Source organism: Lissotriton vulgaris, chromosome 2_1 (assembly GCF_964263255.1).
Source record: "Lissotriton vulgaris chromosome 2_1, aLisVul1.2, whole genome shotgun sequence".
Taxonomy (NCBI): Eukaryota; Metazoa; Chordata; class Amphibia; order Caudata; family Salamandridae; genus Lissotriton; species Lissotriton vulgaris.
The window spans coordinates 330260889-330283351 of NC_141687.1; positions in this window are offsets into that span (position 1 = coordinate 330260889).

Sequence of the window (22463 nt, forward strand, 5' to 3'; positions counted from 1 at the left end):
AGGGTGCCAGAGCACTTTACATTCACAGAGATCAGTCATACATGTGTAAATCAGCGTACATGACTACAAGGTGCAGGAGTCACGTCATCCGAACTGACAAGCAGTATAGTTTAAGAGTGCCTGGTCTGGAGAGGCATAAACTCAGAATTTAAAAGGCAACACCATGGTTGGTGGTTCTCTTTAACCCCTTCGCTGCTCATGACGAGCTCAGCTCGTCATGAGGCACGGTTGAGCTGTGCTTATGACGAGCTGAGCTCGTCATGAACAATGGGGAAACTCAAAGCTCAGCATAGGAGGAAAATATCACTAGCAGCCAAGGTGTTAATAATGAGAATTAATTTCTACCCAAATGAACCCTTTTTGAAACATTAGGATAATGAAAGCCTGGGGGAAAATCACAACGCTCTAATCCTTTTTTTTTGGGTGAATATTTTTATTGTTGCAAGAAGAACATCTTCATTAAATGTTACATAGTATAACAAATACAGACATGAAGAACAAATGTAGACTAACAAATAGCAACTGAGACAGAGGACAACCTTATACAATTTCAGAAGTATGCTTTAGAAAATACAAACACAAATTTAAACTATAACTGGTCTCTTCTGACATTAGTATCTTAAATTTCACAGTTCAAAAAAGGTATCCCAAATTTTTTCCTTCATTGCCAAAGCCTTAGGACCTCTAAGTCTTGCTAGCGAGAAATCCATTACATTTATTTCGTTTATCAAAATCCACCATTCAATTACTTTCGGAGAATCCCTTGATATCCAGGATATAGCTATGACTAGCCTAGCACAGGCATATACTATAGTTATTAGGTCTTTATACCGGCTATGAACATCTTGAATGTTTAATAAGATCAAATGTGCCGAAAGTGATGGAGTGATAATTTGTTTTCTAGTTAGAACATCCGTTATCCCTTTCCAAAATAAAGTTAGTTCTGGGCATGAGAAAAGCATGTGCTCAATGCCTGCTGCTTCCATATTACATTTCAGACATTTTGTTCGATCATTTAATTGATTACCCAATGTCCAGCTTGATATTCTTTGAGGAGTATAGTTCATCTGAGTAATTGTTCTATATAGCTGCAACCTCAGATTGGAAGATTGGACTACCTGATTTATTTGGCGTAATGAAGATGATATCTGTATGGGGTTGATATTTATTCCCAGTCTAGACGACCATTTGGCCGCTATTTTCCCAATATCATCTATTTTACGTGAGCTCAGGTATCCATAGCCCAAGCTTATAAGTGATTTTATTTTATCTGAATATAAACATGCTAGTGTATCTATGTGAGACACTTCTACAATTTTCATTTTACGAAGTAAAAAATCTCGTATTTGAATGTATTTAAAATACATATCATCTTTCAGTTTGAATAAAAGTTTTAGTGTATCGAAGTCGAAAAAGCCATTTGGGCCATAGAAATCCCCCAAAGTACTAACGCCATGTCTAGCCCAAAGATTCCCTGCCCCAACTGAAAAAATACCAGGTAGTCCAGGGTTGCCCCATATTCTAAGTTCAGCATTATAAAAAGAAATCTTGTCAATAGTCATAATTTGGTCCCAAATTTTCTTAATGTGTCTAGCTGGCTTAAATTTAACTCTTTTAAAGTAATTTGGGTCGTGTACACTAAATAAAAATTGATTGCAATCAGGTCCCAACATATACCGATGATAAAATAACGAGCTCTCGTTTTTCAACAAACTTCGTATGCGACGGAAAAAGGTAGAAAGAAAATATAGCCTAAAATCAGGAAACGTTAAGCCTCCCTTTTCAATTGATAATTCCAAAAGTTTCATAGATCTGCGCGCTTTTTTATAGCCCCACACAAAGCTACTGCAAATACCTTCCAGTTTCTTAAAAAAAAGTTTATTAAGTTGTAAAGGGATGGATCTAAATAAATATAGAAATTTGGGCAGAATCTTCATTTTAACTAAATTTATGCGCCCCCCTAAACTAAGCGGTAGCTTGTGCCATTTTTTTAAAGTTAAAGTAGTTTCATTTAGCAATGAGTCATAATTCATTGTTATTACCGAATCAGTGTTAGCTGCCAGCTTAATTCCTAAATAAGTCGCACTTTGGCATAGGCCCGAAATCGGTTCAGAAGGTTTATAGTTAGCAATAACCTGCGTCTTATTTACATTTAATTTGTATCCTGATACATCTCCGAAATTAGCAGCTTCTTTTATTATTTCTGGAATGGCTCTTATTAAGTCCGTAGTGAATACTGCTATGTCATCTGCAAAGGAGGTTATTTTTAAGCTCTTCCCGCCATGTTGTGTTGGAATGATGTTATCTTGAGCGGACAGTGCGTTTAAAAATGGCTCCAAAGATAAAGCAAAGAGCAGAGGCGACAGAGGGCAGCCTTGCCTTGTTCCTCTCTCTATCAAAAAGTTTGCTGACTCAGTTCCCCCATAACTGATCTTGGCCATTGGATTGTCATACAGTGAACGTATCCAGTCTATATATTGACCCTGGATGCCGATCTTCTTCAGTACCTCCCACAAGTATTCCCACGCCACTCGGTCAAAAGCCTTTTCTGCATCTAACATGATCATTCCGAGTGGGGTGAGAGTAGTTGAGGCTACGTCGAATGCTGTAATTGCCATGTTGACATGGGCCGTGGTGTCTCTCCCCATCACGAACCCATGCTGCTGAATATTGACTAGATCCGGCATCATAGGGGCTAAGCGATTTTCCAAAATTTCTGCGAACATTTTTGCGTCAGAATTAATCAAAGAAATCGGCCAATAGGAGCCACATTCCTACGGGGGTTTGTTTTTCTTAAGAAAAAAACTATTTTGGCGATTTTCCAAGATGTGGGAGCCTTTTTTGACTCCGCTATGGAATCAATTACTGTCTCTAAGAGTTGAAGTAGTTCCTGTGAACAGATTTTATACAGTTCCATGGGTAGGCAATCCTCTACAGCAGCTTTTCCCAAAGGTAAAGCTGAAATTGCTTTTTCAATTTTAGTTATTGTTATTTTAGAGCTGAGTTGTTTAACGGCTTCAATATCTCTTTGTGTAGATATATTTTTATTAATATACTGAAATATTTTAGTCTTAGTGGGAGCGTTATCTGGCGTGTATAAATTTCGATAGTAATTAGTGAATTGGTCTAAAATTTCTTCTGGCTGATCGTAGTTACGTTTACCTGAACCTTTAATTGTTTTAATTTTTGTTCTGGCTTTCTTATCAGCTACCTTGTATGCCAGCACTTTGCCAGTTCTATCCCCTCCTTCATATTGAGCCAATTTGTACTTATGTATTTTTGCACTATATCTTTCTCTTAAAGTCTTTTTAATAGATGATGTAGTTTTAGTAACTCCATTCTTAGTTCTTCTAAGTTTGTTTTTCTTTTTTTGGTCGCCTCTGCTAATTGCTGTTCCTTTAACAAGATATTAGAAGTAATTAATTTTGTATCTCTGTGATTTTCAGCATTTTTCCTTAAAATATATTGTTGAGCGAAGCCCCTTATGCTACACTTACAAGCATCCCAAACTGTATTATTCGTAGCCGTGTTGACATTCAGCTCTATATATTCTTTGATATGTTCTTTTCCTGATGAGACTAAATGAGAATCTATAAATAAGTATCTTGGAAAAGTAAAAAGTCGTGCTACCCGTCTCTGATCAATAATTTCAAATTCTATTAGTATTGGGTTGTGATCTGATGTAACCCTCGGGCATAATTCCATATTACAATTTCCCACAATTTGATCCGTTGCCCACACCATATCGATTCGAGAGCAAGATCTATGGGGCCCTGAATAGTATGTGTACCCGGCTATATTAGGATATTTTGAGCGCCATCGGCCTTCAAATTATGCAGTCTACCGAGCTCCATAATTGCAGCCCTGACCTTACGCATCCTCTTTGAAGTGCCTTGTCCGGTAGAATCTATTTTATAATCCATAACGCAGTTAAAATCCCCCATGACCAATACCTCCCCCTCCCACTCCAAGAGCTCTATACTTAACTGCTCATACAGTTTAGGATCGTCTGTGTTAGGCCGATATATCAAACAAAGAACAAATTTCTTAAGTTCAAGTTGAACCTGAGCGATTGCCCACCTACCCCGTGCATCTGATACGGTCTTAATAATTTCAATCCCTAATCGCTTCTGTTTGAGTATAGCCACCCGCCTAATAGAGGCTCCCAAGGTTGAACAAACCACCAGCTCATACCCCATTTGAGAAAGTAGTTTTCTATCTTGATAGCCAATGTGTGTTTCTGTCATAAGCGCGAGATGAGGTTTATACATATCTACCTCCTCTTGTACCAATCTCCTCTTCTGTTTACCATTGAGACCAGCAACATTCCAAACAAGTAGTCTAATCATAAACATATCTTATATTCATACATTTAACTTTCCTCTGTACACAAAATGTATCAATAAAGTATAGCCTACTTTTATATAAACCATCATTCCTTCTTGCAATGAAAAATGTCCCCCTTTTTTTAACCCACCCTTAACCATAGTTCTAATCCATGGGTACTGACAAACATTTTCCCAGGGGCCGCAAAGTTCGGTCTTTGGTGCGACAGAGGGCCGAACTGATGTCAGCAAGAGCGGCGGTGTAAAGTGGGTGTAGGGGAAGCAAAGCATGTATACCTACCGGGTGAACTCAATTGTGCAATGTGAAACCAGAACACCTGGGATGAATCCCAGCTACTCCACTTGTGTGACACTGGACAATTGTTTTAGTTCAATCTCCCACCCTTTTCTTAATTTTCACACATAAGAGGACCTTGAAATGTATGTCTTCAGGATGCATGCTGTCCAAAACCATCTTCTGTGCTTGGATGTAATCACTAATGGCATTGTTGTCCGGGTGTGGGCGGGCGGGGGGATAGGGGTGAGCATGAACTTTTCTGAATTCTTGTGTGAAAACCATCACTTAAATAAAAATACTTCTGAATGTGCAGCTATAATTTGATTGACTAAGGTGAAATGGTTCCACTGTCAATTAAATACACTTTTTGAATTTTAAAAAGACTATCATATTTTTATATGTTTGCTGTCTTCAATGAAGGTGTTCCTAAAGTTAAGGGCCTAGTTACTTCCTTTTGTTTAACTGCAATTAAGCTTTAAACAAGTGCTTGCTGATTATTTAATTTTTTTTAATGTTAGTGCTAAGTGGAGTAAATAGCAGCCCAGTGCTACTGCTGCTCAGGGGGCCGCGGGTAAAGGTCAGAAGAACCTTAGTTTGAGATATCACTGCTCTAATCTATACCTTGCAATTTACATGCAGCTCTTTCATGGCAGTTAATAGCTCACTGTTCTCTATTAGGATTTATTTTTGTGTTGCAATCATCTTTTATCAGATAAAGAAGAAATGTACAGTATGGATGAACGTCATCCAACAACTTGACGTGATAACTCTTTACAGTAATAAACATGATGATTTGACATATAGCACTAATAGGGAGAAAATATGGGGGAAGGGACCTAGTCGCAGGGGGTATGTTAAAAGGTAGTATCAAGAAGCTGTGGAGTGGTGCTTGGCAGGATCCCTAGGATACGCTAAAGTTCAAGAGTGATACTCAGGGAAGGGGAAAAGTGAAAGATGTCCGTTTCCTTGATGCTGGCCTGGCTTCCATATGCCCTGTGTGATACGGTTTGTTAAGTCTGAGTCCTTCGTATGGGGGGTATGTTGGGATAGACATCCTGAATGTAGAGCATCGCCTGTGTTGATATGTGGTGGGGCAAGTAAGCAGGGCTCTTGGGGACAGATAATGCGGGTGGCGGGTGTGGTGTGGGCCAAGATTATGGTGGGGTATAAGAAGCAGACCCCGTTGTAAGGTGGAACCCAACCTACGTTTGTCGAAACGTCGACTTATATATCTTCACCTATCCATAAACAACAGACTATTATTATTGTGTTTCACTCTATGGCCTAGGTGCATCATTGTTTTCTTATGTGGCTTAGGTATTATGCTTATGTGATGTCAACAATGTATTTTGTGACCACACTGGATCTTTGAAAACTTCCCACTTAATCCTAATCCTCACAAAAAACACTTACCTACCCCACTTCCCCCTTCCTTCTGGGCACATTGTATACATTCAGTGAAGATTCTTTGTCATACATATGCTTTGATGAGGATGTGAATAAACAGCATCCCTCCTGTATCAATCGTGTAATTGTATTCACTTTAGATTAAGTTTAAAGTATTGTTTGTGTTCTTTTAATGTACATACTGGAACCACTCTCCCTGTAACATGGGGTCTAAGAAGGGCAAATAAGAGAGGTGTGTCACCCTAGCCGACAGTGATGACCCCGTGCGTTGGTGACAGGGGAGTATCAGCACCATACAGTGGGTGAAAGAGGAGGCTGGCGGGTCTAAGGGCAGTATCTCCATGTAAAGGGTAGAGCGGGCTTGGTTTTTATTTGATCCGCACGCCGGGGGAGAAGGGATGAGGGAGATGATAATGGGGGTTGTATGTGGGGAAGGGTTGGTAGTGGAGACAACAGAAAGAGTGGAGGATTGGGGTGGAGGGGGGAAGGGCATGAAGGGGCTAGATGGGATGAGATATAGGATTCATAGGGTACTTGGGGGAGGGGAAGGAAAAGGAAGGGTGGGAAAGAAGGAGAGTGAGGGGGAGTGGTTAGGAGGTTGTGACGAGTGAGGGAAGGGGAGGTAATGTGTGTCCGGGGAGGGGGCGTGGGAAGCAGACATCAATACTACACAAAGAGCAGTTTGGAGGGAGAAAGAGATTAGTAGGAGAAGGTGGAGGTAGAGGGAGTGGAGGTAAGGGTGGGTGCACTGTCCGGTGTTGTGCAGTTAGATTCTAGGGGGGGGATGGGACAGGGTTTCCATCAGCATTTCCATTACGCAGGAAGGTGTCCACGTATGTAGGAATCGCTCAGTCTGGTCCTGCAGGTTGTAAATTGTGCATCTGTGTGAGGCTGTTTTAATCATTGCCACCAACCATGCCTACTGCAATAGGGTTGCAGGCGCTCTCCACTGGCGAAAAATGCTTGTCTTGGCCATGGCTAGGGCTATATGGAGGAGGAGAGCTCAGGTGAGTTTCTTAGGTCGTGGAGGAGGATAGTTGCAGCGGAAAGGGGCAGGCATATGGGCATGTTCTTACTTAGGCCAGATCCAATGTGTGACCATAAGGGTTGGAGCAAAGGGCAGTCGCAGATTTCACAAGTAAGTTTGTTTGGGGCATTACATTTGCTGTTCTGCAGAAAAACGCGTTTTGCTAAACTGAAAGCACTCAGCAGGTGCAAAAGTTCAAATTCATCCTTAGTAACCATTCCCTGTAGTGCTTCCTGACTGGGGCCCCTCCAGAGTTCAGTTGCTAGTTGCAACAATTGTATGACCCTGCTCTGACCCTCACAGCCGGATCATAGAATAGCTACAAGTAGGCCACAAAGGTCCCGGAAAAAAAATTGCACTGCAACAGAAAGCAAATGACAGATAAGGAAGCAGGTGCCAGACTGGAATTTTAAAACAGTGACACATTAATAAATCAACCCCAAATTAATTCATGTCAGTTGAAGCAGGGCAGGGGTGCTTGCTTTTTCCCCCCATAATCTACAGTGATGATGATAAACCAGAGGGTGGCATTGATGTACCAGAGGGTGGCATGGGTGAAACAGAGGGTGGCAGTGTTGAAACAGAGGGTGCTGTGAACCTGTGATGATGAACCAGACGTAGAAACAACAATGTTGCGACCATTGCGTGCCGACAAGTAAGTTCGCAATTGCGAACTGGTACAAAATCCTCGCGAACTGGCAGAAACCCTTGCGAACACTATAAAAACAAAAAAATCTGCAAATTCGCAGGAATTCGCAGATTTTGCGGATTGTGAGTTTGCAAATACGCAAATTCGCGAACGCCAGATTCGCAAAATTCGCCCATGCTTAGTGCAGAACTGACACTTGGGGAATCTTGGTTCTACCTCTAAAAATGTACTCTTAAAAACTGTTCTACTTACCTGCAATTGACAACTTTGTTTTCTCCATAGGATTGATTGCATGGGGGGTTTTCTCTGAAGTGCTGAACTGTCTTGTACTGCAACAAAATGTAACTTTGTGCTTCACCACAGTTAACCTGTGTATCAATGCCATGTGTTGCTTAAACTATGTAACGAGTGTGATTCATGCTGAGCTAGAAAAGTAATCATGAAGTAATGTAAAAGTAATTACAAGAATTTTTGAACGGTCTACAAATCGTTTTCTCAACTGCAAAAGTAATCTGAATGTTCCTACAAATCCGGTGTTCACTGTATTTTGAAAAGTAACATTGTATGAAGATTTTAACTTACCTGCTACTAAGTATATCTTGGTTCTAGAAATAAAATAACAAAATAACTTTTTATACCAACAATTGGCCTGGATTGTGTCTTTGAGTGTGTGACATCATTTCTTGCCTGCGTTTGTACAACAAATGCTTAACACCACCCTCCTTATAAGCCTGACTGCTCAACCACACTACCACGAAAGAGTAATGTATTATCTACTTTAGTCTCTCCTATACCTCTAGGGATCCACTGGACTCTGTGCACACTATACCTTACTTTGGTATAGTATATTCAGAGCCAGCTTCCTACACTTACTACTTAACTTTCTCTCGTTCCATCCATGGGCTGATATTCAGCCTCCAAACAAACAAACCAAACAAAAGTCCTCCCATTTACCTTAATGCGATCACCCAACCTGAAAACCTTCCTCAACCTACAAAAACGTTTTATCTTCATAGATTTCAATGAGACCACTCTTCAAAAGCTCTCACTATCACACACATAGGCCACTCAAAATGCAAAGAGGTATATTCTAGTATCCAGCAACACTTACTCCAGGCTTCTGCAGCAATTCTTTCCCCCAGGCAGGTCCAGTGGTGCCTCAATTCAAGGTCCTAACTGGTGCTCTTCTCAATCCCTCCATGCTCTCGCTCCCTCAATAACTTTTTATCATTTGATCTCTACCAGCTACTACAGAGCACCGTCCTTTCAGTGTGCCATGAGCCTTCTTTAGCACCCCAATCCTATCTCCCTCCTCTGAGCTCATGTTTCCCTCCTTTACTATGAGTCCCTGCATTGCGCCCTTACTGCAGGCCACCTCTTTACACCTGTCAGGGACACTTTCACAGTCCAACTACCACTGCCTGTGAAAAGAAGTCGAAAGAACTTTAACCATTGCAATGATGCTGATCAATGTATCACCATTATTGTGTGGCTTGAGATTTCTTTAGACTTTTTGCAGGCCGGTGTGCTTGTTTGCCTGTTCACAATCGGTTTACCATAAGGAGAGATTAGGAAGGACACCTTCTTCAGATGATGCCAGGCCCCTCCCCAGATGGGTGCACCTCAGAGTTGGAAGACCTCAGCTCTATTGCAGATGTGTAAGAACAGAAAAGGCTGATAATGGCTAATCACCTTCATTAAATGTGAAATAGGTGGTTCAGTGCTGGCCTGCTCACAGCAGAAGGCCATCAGACCTCTACGGGTATTCCTTTTCATGCTCAACATTATAACATCTACTGATATCTCAGGGCCGGGGGTCATGAGCCACCCACCTTAGCATTCTTTGTAAGGGTGGGGTTGGTGCTGCTGGGCAGTCAGTGTAAAATAAAACCTGTGAATTGTTGTTTATGGTTCCTTTGACTTTGATAGGAGACACTGTATTCCAAACAGAAGGTCAAAAATACCAATGCAAAGGAACTGCATGATGGAACTGTGGCGCAGGAATAACAAATGAAACAATGAAACATGAATTTAAAGAATGGAGGGAAGGATGGAGAGAAGGATAGGTAGCTGGAGAGATGGATTGAAAGAAGGGTAAATGGATGGATGGATGAAGGATGAAGAAAGTGTGATGGATGGAGCGATAGAGACGCGGGGAGAAGGACGGATGAAGTAAGGATGGATGAAGAGAAATAAGGCTAAAGAAGAATGGAGACAATGATGGATGAAGAGAAGGAAGGATGAAAAGAGAGGGAAGGATGTACATTATTATTATTTATTATGAATATTAATAGTAATATAAATAATATTATCATTAATAATATGAATAATAATATTAAAAATAATAATAATATTGCTTGCATCACTCGCTCACTCAGTGCCATTCAGGATATGGTTCAAAGCTCGATGTGTTATTTTTTAAACATATAACCAATGTATTGAGGAGTAGTGTTCATGCCCAAAACTGGCACGGCCAATACTTATTACAGGTAAGCATTTATTTGCAATTTCTATCCATTCTCTGGTAGAGCAGTTTCATATAATAAATGCAGTGGCAGCTCCTCCGCTAAGGCCCTCTCGTACTTCCCAAAACAGTCTCAATGCAGGCTGCAATACAGCCTGCATGGAGAACATGCCCACCCCTCCAACCCCTGGCTGAGCTCCATGTCATGACGTTCAGACTAATCAGAACGCTGCATTTCAGCATTGTGATTGGCTATGGGGTAGGAGCCTGGCTGCCTGCTTCCTGTTCCGACCATGAGTCGGACACAGGCAAGCAGGAGAGAAGACATGGGACCCGGGGGCAAGGTACGTTTTATTAATTTACTTTTTTTTAGAAGCAGCCTGCGCCTGCCTTCCCACTCGTGAGCTGTGCCGGCTGCCCTTGAATAAATGTATTTACTGAATTTTCTAGTTCACTTATTTATCATTCTTTCCAGTAGCGCCCGCTCGCATTGCGAAGGGGTGGGGCAGCAGAGGGGGAATAAAAACCCAGAAATCATGGAAAACAGAATTATAAATATATAAAATTCCACTTACCTGCTACCCTGACAGCTGCCGCCTTGCTCCCGATCCTCGCCTCAGGAAGTCCATCACCCTGCACACTGCGCAGGCTCCCAGATGCCAATCCCCAGAACTTCTTTCATGCTGAGAATACTATTCCCAAAAAGGGGTGGTGAGGGACAGAGTCTCTGAATTAAGCAGAAAGCTCTCACCCAGTCAAAAGATCAGGGCTAGATCCAACACCGTTTTTTAGCTCACTGCACCATCCCAGTTTCAGAACCTGGCTCTATGCAAATTAGTCTGTTCCTGTCCCAGTGCATGATGGGAACAGGACAAACCAAACTACAGAAGCCAATTCTTACACTGGGAAGGAAACAAGCTCCCGGGGACCGGTTTCTGGCATTACAGCCGTCTTCGGCCCGGTTTGCTTGAATCCTGATGGTGCAATGAGCAAGGGTCTCACATCTGAGAATACCCTTCCACGCTTAGGGTGGACAAAAATATTTACAAAAAGGGGTGGTGAGGGACAGAGTCTCTGAATTAAGCAGAAAGCTCTCACCCAGTCAAAAGATCAGGGCTAGATCCAACACCGTTTTTTAGCTCACTGCACCATCCCAGTTTCAGAACCTGGCTGTATGCAAATTAGTCTGTTCCTGTCCCAGTGCATGATGGGAACAGGACAAACCAAACTACAGAAGCCAATTCTTACACTGGGAAGGAAACAAGCTCCCGGGGACCGGTTTCTGGCATTACAGCCGTCTTCGGCCCGGTTTGCTTGAATCCTGATGGTGCAATGAGCAAGGGTCTCACATCTGAGAATACCCTTCCACGCTTAGGGTGGACAAAAATATTTACAAAAAGGGGTGGTGAGGGACAGAGTCTCTGAATTAAGCAGAAAGCTCTCACCCAGTCAAAAGATCAGGGCTAGATCCAACACCGTTTTTTAGCTCACTGCACCATCCCAGTTTCAGAACCTGGCTGTATGCAAATTAGTCTGTTCCTGTCCCAGTGCATGATGGGAACAGGACAAACCAAACTACAGAAGCCAATTCTTACACTGGGAAGGAAACAAGCTCCCGGGGACCGGTTTCTGGCATTACAGCCGTCTTCGGCCCGGTTTGCTTGAATCCTGATGGTGCAATGAGCAAGGATCCCACATCTGAGAATACCCTTCCACGCTTAGGGTGGACAAAAATATTTACAAAAAGGGGTGGTGAGGGACAGAGTCTCTGAATTAAGCAGAAAGCTCTCACCCAGTCAAAAGATCAGGGCTAGATCCAACACCGTTTTTTAGCTAACTGCACCATCCCAGTTTCAGAACCTGGCTGTATGCAAATTAGTCTGTTCCTGTCCCAGTGCATGATGGGAACAGGACAAACCAAACTACAGAAGCCAATTCTTACACTGGGAAGGAAACAAGCTCCCGGGGACCGGTTTCTGGCATTACAGCCGTCTTCGGCCCGGTTTGCTTGAATCCTGATGGTGCAATGAGCAAGGGTCTCACATCTGAGAATACCCTTCCACGCTTAGGGTGGACAAAAATATTTACAAAAAGGGGTGGTGAGGGACAGAGTCTCTGAATTAAGCAGAAAGCTCTCACCCAGTCAAAAGATCAGGGCTAGATCCAACACCGTTTTTTAGCTCACTGCACCATCCCAGTTTCAGAACCTGGCTGTATGCAAATTAGTCTGTTCCTGTCCCAGTGCATGATGGGAACAGGACAAACCAAACTACAGAAGCCAATTCTTACACTGGGAAGGAAACAAGCTCCCGGGGACCGGTTTCTGGCATTACAGCCGTCTTCGGCCCGGTTTGCTTGAATCCTGATGGTGCAATGAGCAAGGGTCTCACATCTGAGACCCTAGAATGGCTTGGTAGTTTAGTCTGCCCTGTTCCCATGATGCACTGGGCCAGGGACAGACTGATTTGCATATAGCCAGGTTCTGAGCTGGGATGGGGCAGTGAGATAAATAACGGTGATGGATCAAGCCCTGATCTTTGGACTGGGTAAGAGTGGTCTGTTTAACTCAGACACTCTGTTCATCACCACCCCCTTTTCTAAATCGAGAATACTATTCCCAGCATGACAGCAGCGCTGGAATTGGTCTGAGCGCCCTGTTTCGGCATAAGACAGTGCCTGGGAGCCTGTGTTGGTTCCCCACCCGGCTGTACAACACAGCTCGGGTTGGAGAAAGGCTAAGTGCACATGATGGTTTGTCCGGCCCCAGGCGGAAGGCCAAACAGTCATGCGCACCTAGCAGGGCTCACCAATCTCCCCCCCTCCACCCTGATGCTGCAGTGTCAGTATGGATAGCCCCGCCCCTCCCTCAGCTCGGCTGGCAGCCTGCAGGACAGTGGCGTTGCATCCATTTAGACGCTGATGCATTGACCCACCAATGTCACGGCCCCATTTAAATTCTTCGTTATACTTCTCCAACGGCTAATTCCAATCAGGACTCCTGATTGGAATTAGCGTCGGAGAAGTAGATCGAGGGACGCTGAAGGGGGTGGTGGGAGGGGGTGGGGGCGGGGCGGGGCTGCGGCAGCACTCAGGGAGTTGAGTGACAGCAGCCCACTAGACAGTCACAGCATGTTCGTTTTTGGGCTTGTAATTTCTACGATCAGCCCGAACATGCGCACTAGCACTCCCCTTAAGAGACCGAGGGTTGCTTCATGCCGCAGCCCCCGGTCTCCTAATGGGCAGGAAGTACCCTTGCTTCAGCCAATCTTAGCATTGTTGGAGCAGCGTCAGTAAAGGAGTTGGCAGTGACGTTGCGCCTGTTCCTGTTTGAAGAGCACGGGACCCCGGCCCAGGAGCAGTCGAGCATAGGCGGCGCGGACCAGTAAGTTTTCTTTTAGACCTACCATCGAGGCTGAATGTTCACCACCCAACCCCTATGGAGCCTGTCCCCAACCATGCTGAACCCGGCAGACGCTGCACCTTCTCCGGGACACTCGTCTCTACCTCCCCAAAGCGGTGCAGCGTCCCCCGATGACCTGCTCATACTGCTCCCGGCAGACACCAAAGGACCCCTGGGACCTGCTGCATTTACATGCTGATCCATGACAGGAACTACTTCTGGGTCCAGAGCCTAATTACTCCTCCTTGCTGGACTTGGCAGACACTGCTTGACCATAAAACCCCTCCATGCTGGGCCTTGTAGACACGGCAAGACCCCAGAGCCCCTCCTCCATGGCTGAATGTGGCTGGCACTGCATGGACTCCAGTGGCCTCCTCCATGCACAGGCACCGTATGTGTATGATAGCAGAGCCCCATCTCCGTGCACGACCCCCAGAGCCACCCACCTCCGTGATGACCCAAAGGTCCTCTTCACAATGCCAGTCAGGCAGGCACTGCCCCCCAACATACTGCCCTCCAGAGCCACCCTCCATACTGAACCTGGCGGGCACCACCCGACAAAGCAGGCCCCTCCGTGGGGTGACCTCCCCGGAGTCAGCAATCACACACGGAGGGCATTCTCTCTACTTTTCTTCCAGGGGTTTTGAGACCTAGTGTGCCGGCTGCTCCTAGGGCACTTCCCTCAGCGTCCTGGTGTGGTAGGCGTGGAACAAAGTGTCCCACCTGAATTGCTTCACATGCATGGTGTGGAACAAGCAGCTCTCCATGGGTGAGGAGCTGTACATCTCCGACGAGAACACGTTTGTCTGCAAAGAGGAATATACCAGATCTTCCATCGGCCTGAAGGAGGGCAGCCTGAACTCAGGTAGGAGGGCTGAGGGAGTACAACTTCAAGGGCCAAGGTATTTGCTGACAATGGGGGGGTTGGAGGCGCAAGGGATTTGCAGGGTGTGGGGAGGCACATGGCAGGGCCTGGGGGTGCCAGGTGAACTCCTGTAGGTCGCATCAGTGTAAAATTAGGTAGAAGGGAACTGTGGTGTGCAGCCTGAACCCAGAGGAGAGGTATTCTTTTATTATATTTTAATTTTAAAGTGGGGTGCTAATTTGCCGCCTACCGGCATGTTACCATAGCATCCCACCACCGAGGTTTCCTCTGAGGTTCTTATGTCCTGTCTTCGGCATTTAATGTGCTCACTTCTGCCATGTATTTGTCCCCATAGAGGTTCTGGAGCCTGGGCTCTGTGTATATACGCATGTCTAATCCAACCTTCTTCTGACGACTGTGCTGCTGCCTTCATGCAATATTACAGATTCTGTTAAGATCAGACTGTACGGGGTCGGATTCTCATTTGGAGGTGTGATTTGGGCTCCAGGGTAGTGGAATCAGTTGACTGGTCAAACTGGACAGTGGGAAGCATACAATCAAAGTCTGGATAGGAATTGGGCTCAATCCTGTTGCTGCCACTTCTCCCTTATGGCTCTGTTGCTCACTTTTGACCCCTACTAGTGGCTGCCTACTCTCTTGTGAGCTTCATTGCAGCAGGGCTCTCCTGCACCCTAATTTACATTCCGTTTTGGAAGCTAGAGTGGCGTGCTTCTTTTAAAACAGTTTATTATGTTCACCAAAATTGTTTTCTAGTAATATTATACGCAGTGCCTGCCTTGCGCATGAAAGATGGCTTCTGCCTCAATCGGGTTATAAGAAAATAAGAATGTACCTAGCGCACACTGATTCCCATTAGTGCCTGTTTTTTCGATATGTGTGCAGTGTTGTAATAAATACATTAAGTGTGATACACAGGTGTTGGTGATTGGGTCACGACACTGATTGGTTGGAGAAGTTCAATATTAATTTATATAATCAACGGTATTTGAGTAATTTGGTCTTATAATATATTTTCTTTTTCAGCTGTACCCCTGAGGAAGAGACTTTGGTCTCGAAATGCATTGGGTGTGAAGTCAAAATGTATTTTTTTGAATGTAAAACATTGAATTGTATAAAGTAACTGTGAAAAAGTTTTTTTATGTAAAACATTTCGACAGTTTTTCGCAAATATACAGATAAAACTTTATGAATAAGCAAATGAGAAAATTGATTTAATTTGTTTATTGTAAAAAACAGCTAACGTTGGTGCATGTTGTAGTCCTAGTCGCCCTTGCGGGGCTGGGCCTCCAAAATTAATTGTTTCATATGCTCAGTAGGCATTAATTACAACACTGCACACATATCAAAAAACAGACACTAATCAGAATCAGTGTGCGCTAGGTACATTCTTATTTTCTTGATTCTTTCTACTGACCCGTACTTAAGCAGCACCTTTCACAACAAAAATGTCGTTCGACAGTATTTCTAGCATCACTGAAAACAGAGCATCAATCAAAGTTTATACAACAGAAGAGGCAGATCAAATTTACAATCTCATTAAGGAGACCAAATCATTTGACGCACAAAGCACAACTACGACAATTAGAATACTTAACCAGGAGGGAACTCAATCAGCGATTACATGCCTCAACTCTGATCCAGTATCATCGAGTGAAAAGAATACCAAGAGGATTGCAACTATCTATTAGACCTATGTTATATAAATTGCAGAACAATCAACAATTCATGGATAAGTGGTATAGCATCCTAAACAAATGCTCATTGGATTTAATTTTATTACTAGTGGAGGAACTTTCCAGAGCAATACATGAATTAGAGGAGGAAATATTTAATCTGAAAGGTGACTTGTCCAAACGGATGGAAACTGAACCATGGGACAAATTTCTAGAGGAACTTAACATCAATTTGGACAAATATGGAAAGAATTACAAGAGACAAAACTAAGAAAATTCAAAAGAGATACAATAGATTATAAACTGAATGAGGTATATACTTGGGCAGAAGTATATGCCCAACGCAGATTCACCAAACGTACCACCCAAGTGTCATCTGATGAAAGTGTTGTCTCGGATGGAGACATAGATACAGCAAGAAAACCAGCACGTCGACCAATAATTGTTACCGAATCAACCAAAGACTCAACACCGAGGACCTCAGAAATACTACCAAATGTGTCTTTTTTAGAGGGGGCAGCCCAAGCAGGGCGTCCACCAGAGGAATCAGCAACAACACAGACAAGCAAACCCGTAAACAAAAAACAAGGAGAGGCAAAGGAAAAGGAAAAAGAGAAAGAAAAAGAAAAATCCAAACCAGGATTACGGACCCAAAATCAGAAATGAATTTAGTATTAAACATATCTCAACTACAGTTATCTAAATTTCAAAACTACGTTCTAAACAAAGGGATTTCGTTTGTAAGCACCTATAATACATCTGAATTGGAGACAGACATTGCCATATTCAAATTTATGAGAACTCTTAGACTAAAGAACTTCTTTTCTAACGTTTGTCCACAAGATCCTACCAAAGAGACTCCACTATTCAAAGCCAAAAGTACTTTCATGGCACCGAGCTCACATAAATCTCTTGATACATTTGAGATACTTGTCAAACAAGATTTAAAGAAAATAAACTACAAGAGAAAGTACAAAAATGTAAGCAGAGCGGAACATAGTGCATTAAAGGAACTGGCTAACAGATCAGACTTTCAAATTCAAAAGGCAGATAAAGGAGGAGGATTGGTAATTATGGACAAAGATTTTTACGACAAAAAAGCATCAGAACATGTTAATGACTGGAACATATATGGCATATTGGATACGGATCCCACCACAGAAATCATGGATACTCTAAATAAAATTTTGAACAAAGCAGATGAGCTAGGTTGGATAAACACAACAACAAAAAAATATCTGATGAACATGTTTCCAAAAAGACCTAGAATTTATTTTCTACCAAAAATTCATAAAAACAAAACAGATCCCCCGTTCAGACCCATCGTTGCAGGATGTGGTTCGATATTTGAAAATCTGGTAGATTCATTGACCATTATTTGCAGCCATTTGTCCAACAGTGGGTGACATACATTGAGGATACATCTGACTTTTTGAGATGTCTACATAACATTGAAGATGAAGTAACTGAAAACTGGATCTTGTGTACTATTGATGTAGTGTCATTATACACTTCAATCCCACATGCTAATGGAATAGAGGCAGTAGAATGGGCTCTATTGCACCAAGAAGATCTGGATGCACCTAAAAGCTTCATTTTAGAGATCCTAGAATTTTGCCTACAAAATAGCTACTTTATGTGAAAGGATACATTTTTCATCCAGTTGAATGGAATGAGCATGGGTTTTCCGGGAGCGCCGGTATACGCAAACAACTTCATGGCAAGGTTCGAGAATGACTACATTTTACAGGACGAAACATGGAACCAAGGACTGATTTGTTATCGTCGATTTATCGACGATATATTTATAATATGGAAGGGTTCATAAGAAATTTTACAAAACAACATTAAGACCCTAAATTTGGCAGACCCAAGGATTCAGTTCACCTACCAAATGTACAAGAGGAAAGTTTCCTTCTTAGATATACAAATAGAATTGAAAAATGGAACTATACACACAAGCGTGTATAAAAAGCCACAGATAAAAATAATGCATTACTGTATAACAGCTTTCATCCCCCTTCATTGGTGAACAATTTACCATTCTCACAGTTTTTGCGTATTTGTCGTTTTTCTTCTTATGAAAAAACATGCGAAGATTCTTGTTTACAACAAAAACAGAATTACTTGAACAGAGAATTCCCAGAGAAATTAATAGAAAACCAAATGCAGAAAGCACGTTTGATTTCTAGACAAAAAACTCATGGAGAAGACATCAAGACCAACCGACGAGAGAATTGTTTTTGTCTCCAAATACTCTACAGCATCCTGGGATATCAAAAGAATCATAATAAAACGCTAGGAAATACTAGAGACAGAAGAAGATTTCAATAAACTATTTGAAATTAAACTATTGTTCGCATATACCAGGGCAAAAAATCTGAAAGAACTACTTACAAGTGAGAAAAGAGAAAAATTGCAAAAAGCAGGAACATTCAAATGTTGGAATTGCATTCATTGCAATAATGCCATACTTGGAGATATACTTTCACATCCACAGTCAGGTGAAAGCGTCACTTTACAGAATCACAGTAATTGTGATTCGGAGAACGTAATATACACCATCAAATGCCCTTGCGGGCTGTTGTATGTCGGAAAGACTGAAAGGAAAATGAAAACACGGCTTTCGGAACACAAAAGCAGGATAAGAACAGGAAAAGTTACATCTCCACTGGCAACACACTGGAAAGAAAACAGACACACAATAGCACAACTTAAATTTCAAATAATTGAACAGGTGGCTAAAATACCTGGAAGTGACAATTCTAAGAAGCTCCTCCAACGTGAAGTATACTGGATTAAACGTTTGAGAACTCTAAATCCGACAGGACTCAATGACAAATTAGAGATGTCGTGTTTCCTCTGATATATGTTCTTTTCACTCCAACAGATCATTAGTTTAAACAACTATTCACACATGAACACAACACATAAGATCAAATGTCACGTAACTTTTATGTTGATTATTTATTGGATTATTTATTTGACACAATGTGAATGAATATAATTGGATTCTTAAAGTTATTTGTGTTTCTATAACAATTCATTGACCATTGTTTAAAATCAACATTCTGATTGAAAATCTGAATTCATGCTGTTGCTTTGTTCGCAGTATTTTGTTTATGTTTATGTTTAATTTTCTGCCTGACCAGGCACTAGTTGTTTGGTTGGTTAGAAACAAAATGGAACCACTAGAATGGTGAATTAGTCCTACGTTGATTTTGCTGGGATTACCATTTACTAATTTTTATTATTAGAGAGGTGGCCTATACTTCGTATTAAAATCCTTAGAGGACAGATTCTTTATCGGATTGCCTTACAGATTCAGATCATTTCGATCTATATTTTTCATACCTGTTTATGAGGTGTCAGGAATTTGACTTTAAATTTCATAGAGGTACGCTATAGGATTGCATGAATGAGTATTTATTTGCTCAAACTCCATTATTTAGAACGAGCCGTGATATATGTACATTGAGGCTTGTTTGCCTCTTTGACTAGTACGGAGCTCCGTATTTATTAAACAGTCCGCTCTCTAGTTTTATGACTCCCAGTTCGTGATCATGTGACACGGAAGTATGCTTCGTATAGTGGAACTCGTACACCGTCATGGCGAGTCGGGATAGCGGTTCGGATGGAGGATTACTGAGACATTAGTCTTATCATAGGTAAGAAATTTGCTGGAGCACGGAGAGGCATCATTTTCAGTGTGCGGCTTTTAAATAGCGTGATAGAACTCAGTCCTGACAGGCTGCTGTATTTACTTTTACGAGCGTCCTGGAACACACTAGCAGTTACTTTATGATCAACTACTGAGTATGATCTTAGGTGAGAGTTGAGTGAGATGTTTTCTTTGAAAATAATTAATTTGGATTTTGTGATATTTACGAAGGTTTTTATAATATTGCAGCATTATCTACTTTTGAAGAGCTAAGGGGCTGTCCTATTTTGATAAGAAATCGGCTTTTGTGAAACCAAGGTAAATTGAATGCAGGACATAACATCTATGTTAAAATTAGAGAAGAGATGAATTTACCTTCTGGACTTTGGTTGATATTGTGTTTCTTTCGCAGTTGTTTCATTTAGAGAATAACTAAGGACTTCAAGTAAGTTGTGGTTACATTAAGTGTGATACACAGGTGTTGGTGATTCGGTCACGACACTGATTGGTTGGAGAAGTTCAATATTAATTTATATAATCAACGGTATTTGAGTGATTTGGTCTCATAATATATTTTCTTTTCCAGCTGTACCCCTGAAGAAGAGACTTTGGTCTCGAAATGCATTGGGTGTGAAGTCAAAATGTATTTTTTTGAATGTAAAACATTGAATTGTATAAAGTAACTGTGAAAATTTTTTTTTTACGTAAAACATTTCAACAGTTTTTCGCAAATATACAGATAAAACTTTATGAATAAGCAAATGAGAAAATGGATTTAATTTGTTTATTGTAAAAAACAGCTAACGTTGGTGCATGTTGAGGGCTGGGCCTCCAAAATTCAATCGGGTTACAGCCAGTTTGCACCTATCTAGTTGGCAGCTTACATTTGGTATCATTTGCGAGCCTTCACTGCTATTACGTTATGTATTTGTGGTAAAGCGTCAGCATAGTAGTAAGAAGAGGAATAAGCAAGAAAAGGAGTAAGAAGTGTAGGACGAATTAAAAGTATGATTTGGTGTAAATAGGACTAAGGATTTATGTAATTATGAGTAAGTAGAAGTAACTGTAGGACTAAGAGTAAAAAGAGATGTGAAATATGATTAAGCGTAAGTAGGATTAAGTGTAGGGTTATGGGTAGGAGTAAGAGTGATGACAGAAAGGATGAAAGATAATGAGGGTGAATATGAAAGGTGCAAATATATAGAATGGTTTATTAACATTCTTGCTTTCTAAAAAGTGCCTGAAAAAGCACCATTTGGCCACTCTTTTTTCAAAATTTTCTCAGGGGAGAATCCCCCCCGAACCACCCTTAATAGGGTGGCTCTCGCATGCTACGCTCGCTCACTACATTGTGATGCCTGTGAATGTTATGCCTTACCTCTTTCAAATGTCACCAGCCGCCACTGCTGCAGGACGCAAAATAAAATCATAATAAAATTGTTTTATTATCATTTTGTTTTTCTCATTTGCCTCTGCTGGCTTTCAGCAGGGAGGCGATGCTCCACTGCCACAGAGGAGAAGCCGCTCCTGATTCTTTTTGCATTACTAAGGCTTTAAGTGGGGAGGATCCTATCAGTGCAAGCAGCAATCAAAAACTGATTTTGAAACGGATGCTGATCAGACCTTATATTCATGCAATTAGCTTTAGAAGCATAAACACAAATTTTCTTTCAACAATGATTGTAAAAACCCTTAAGATAATCCATGTCAGTGATGCAGTTCCTGTTTACACTCCACACAATTTACTTTATGCTGTATAGAATATGTATCCCAATTTCCGATTCCCTAATGTGGATCTGTAATGTTTTTTTCATGCAACATGAATATTGAGCAGTGTATATTGCGCATTAGACATCTCTAGGTGTCTGTGTGACTGCATGGTGTGAATGGGTGTTCAGGGTGGGACATTATTGATAGCTCTGGAGTTGAGGCTGATAGCAGTACAGGTTTTCACAATGCTTCTCAATGAGTCATCAATGGGTTCAGACTATGTGCTCATCCAGTCCTTGGCCTCTCTGCCGAGCACACAGTTCTGCTGTCAGATATGTGCCAGTTGTAACTACAATTCTATGGGGACTCGTGATAAGGAAGTACACAGGTGTGAAACTATTAACAGCGCCAAAGGAAAAGAAAAGAAAATGTATTGTTTGCAGTTAGGGGATGGGGTTGAAAAAAAGATGGAGAGAGGGATGGTTAAGTAAGGGAACTACATCCAGAGCAATAGAGTGAAAAGATAGCAACAAAGGCTGGAGAAAGAGAGGCGTGACTAGAAAGGGCATACAAGACATTCATGTAGGGGCAGAGATCAGTCAGCACGCAAATCAGTCTCAAGTTGTCTACCATGGGGCATGACAACTGCTAGGGCCAAGATTAGTTTAGTCTTGATACAGACTGTGGTGTATAATATTCATGAGACCTCAGTCGGATGGTAAGATTGTAATAGCTTTTATTTTCACACGTAGTGAAGTACGTCCTATTCTTGAGCCTGGGTCTCAACTGTCCCTTGTGGAATCCAGAACAACTCAATGTTCTCAATTCCACAAGTGACATCAAAACACCACACATTTCCCTTCGTAACATAAAGTATAAAAAAAACAAATAACAATAAAATGCAGATAACTCCACAAAGTGATTAAATACAAAATTAAACAAAATAAACAACTTCTTGTTATA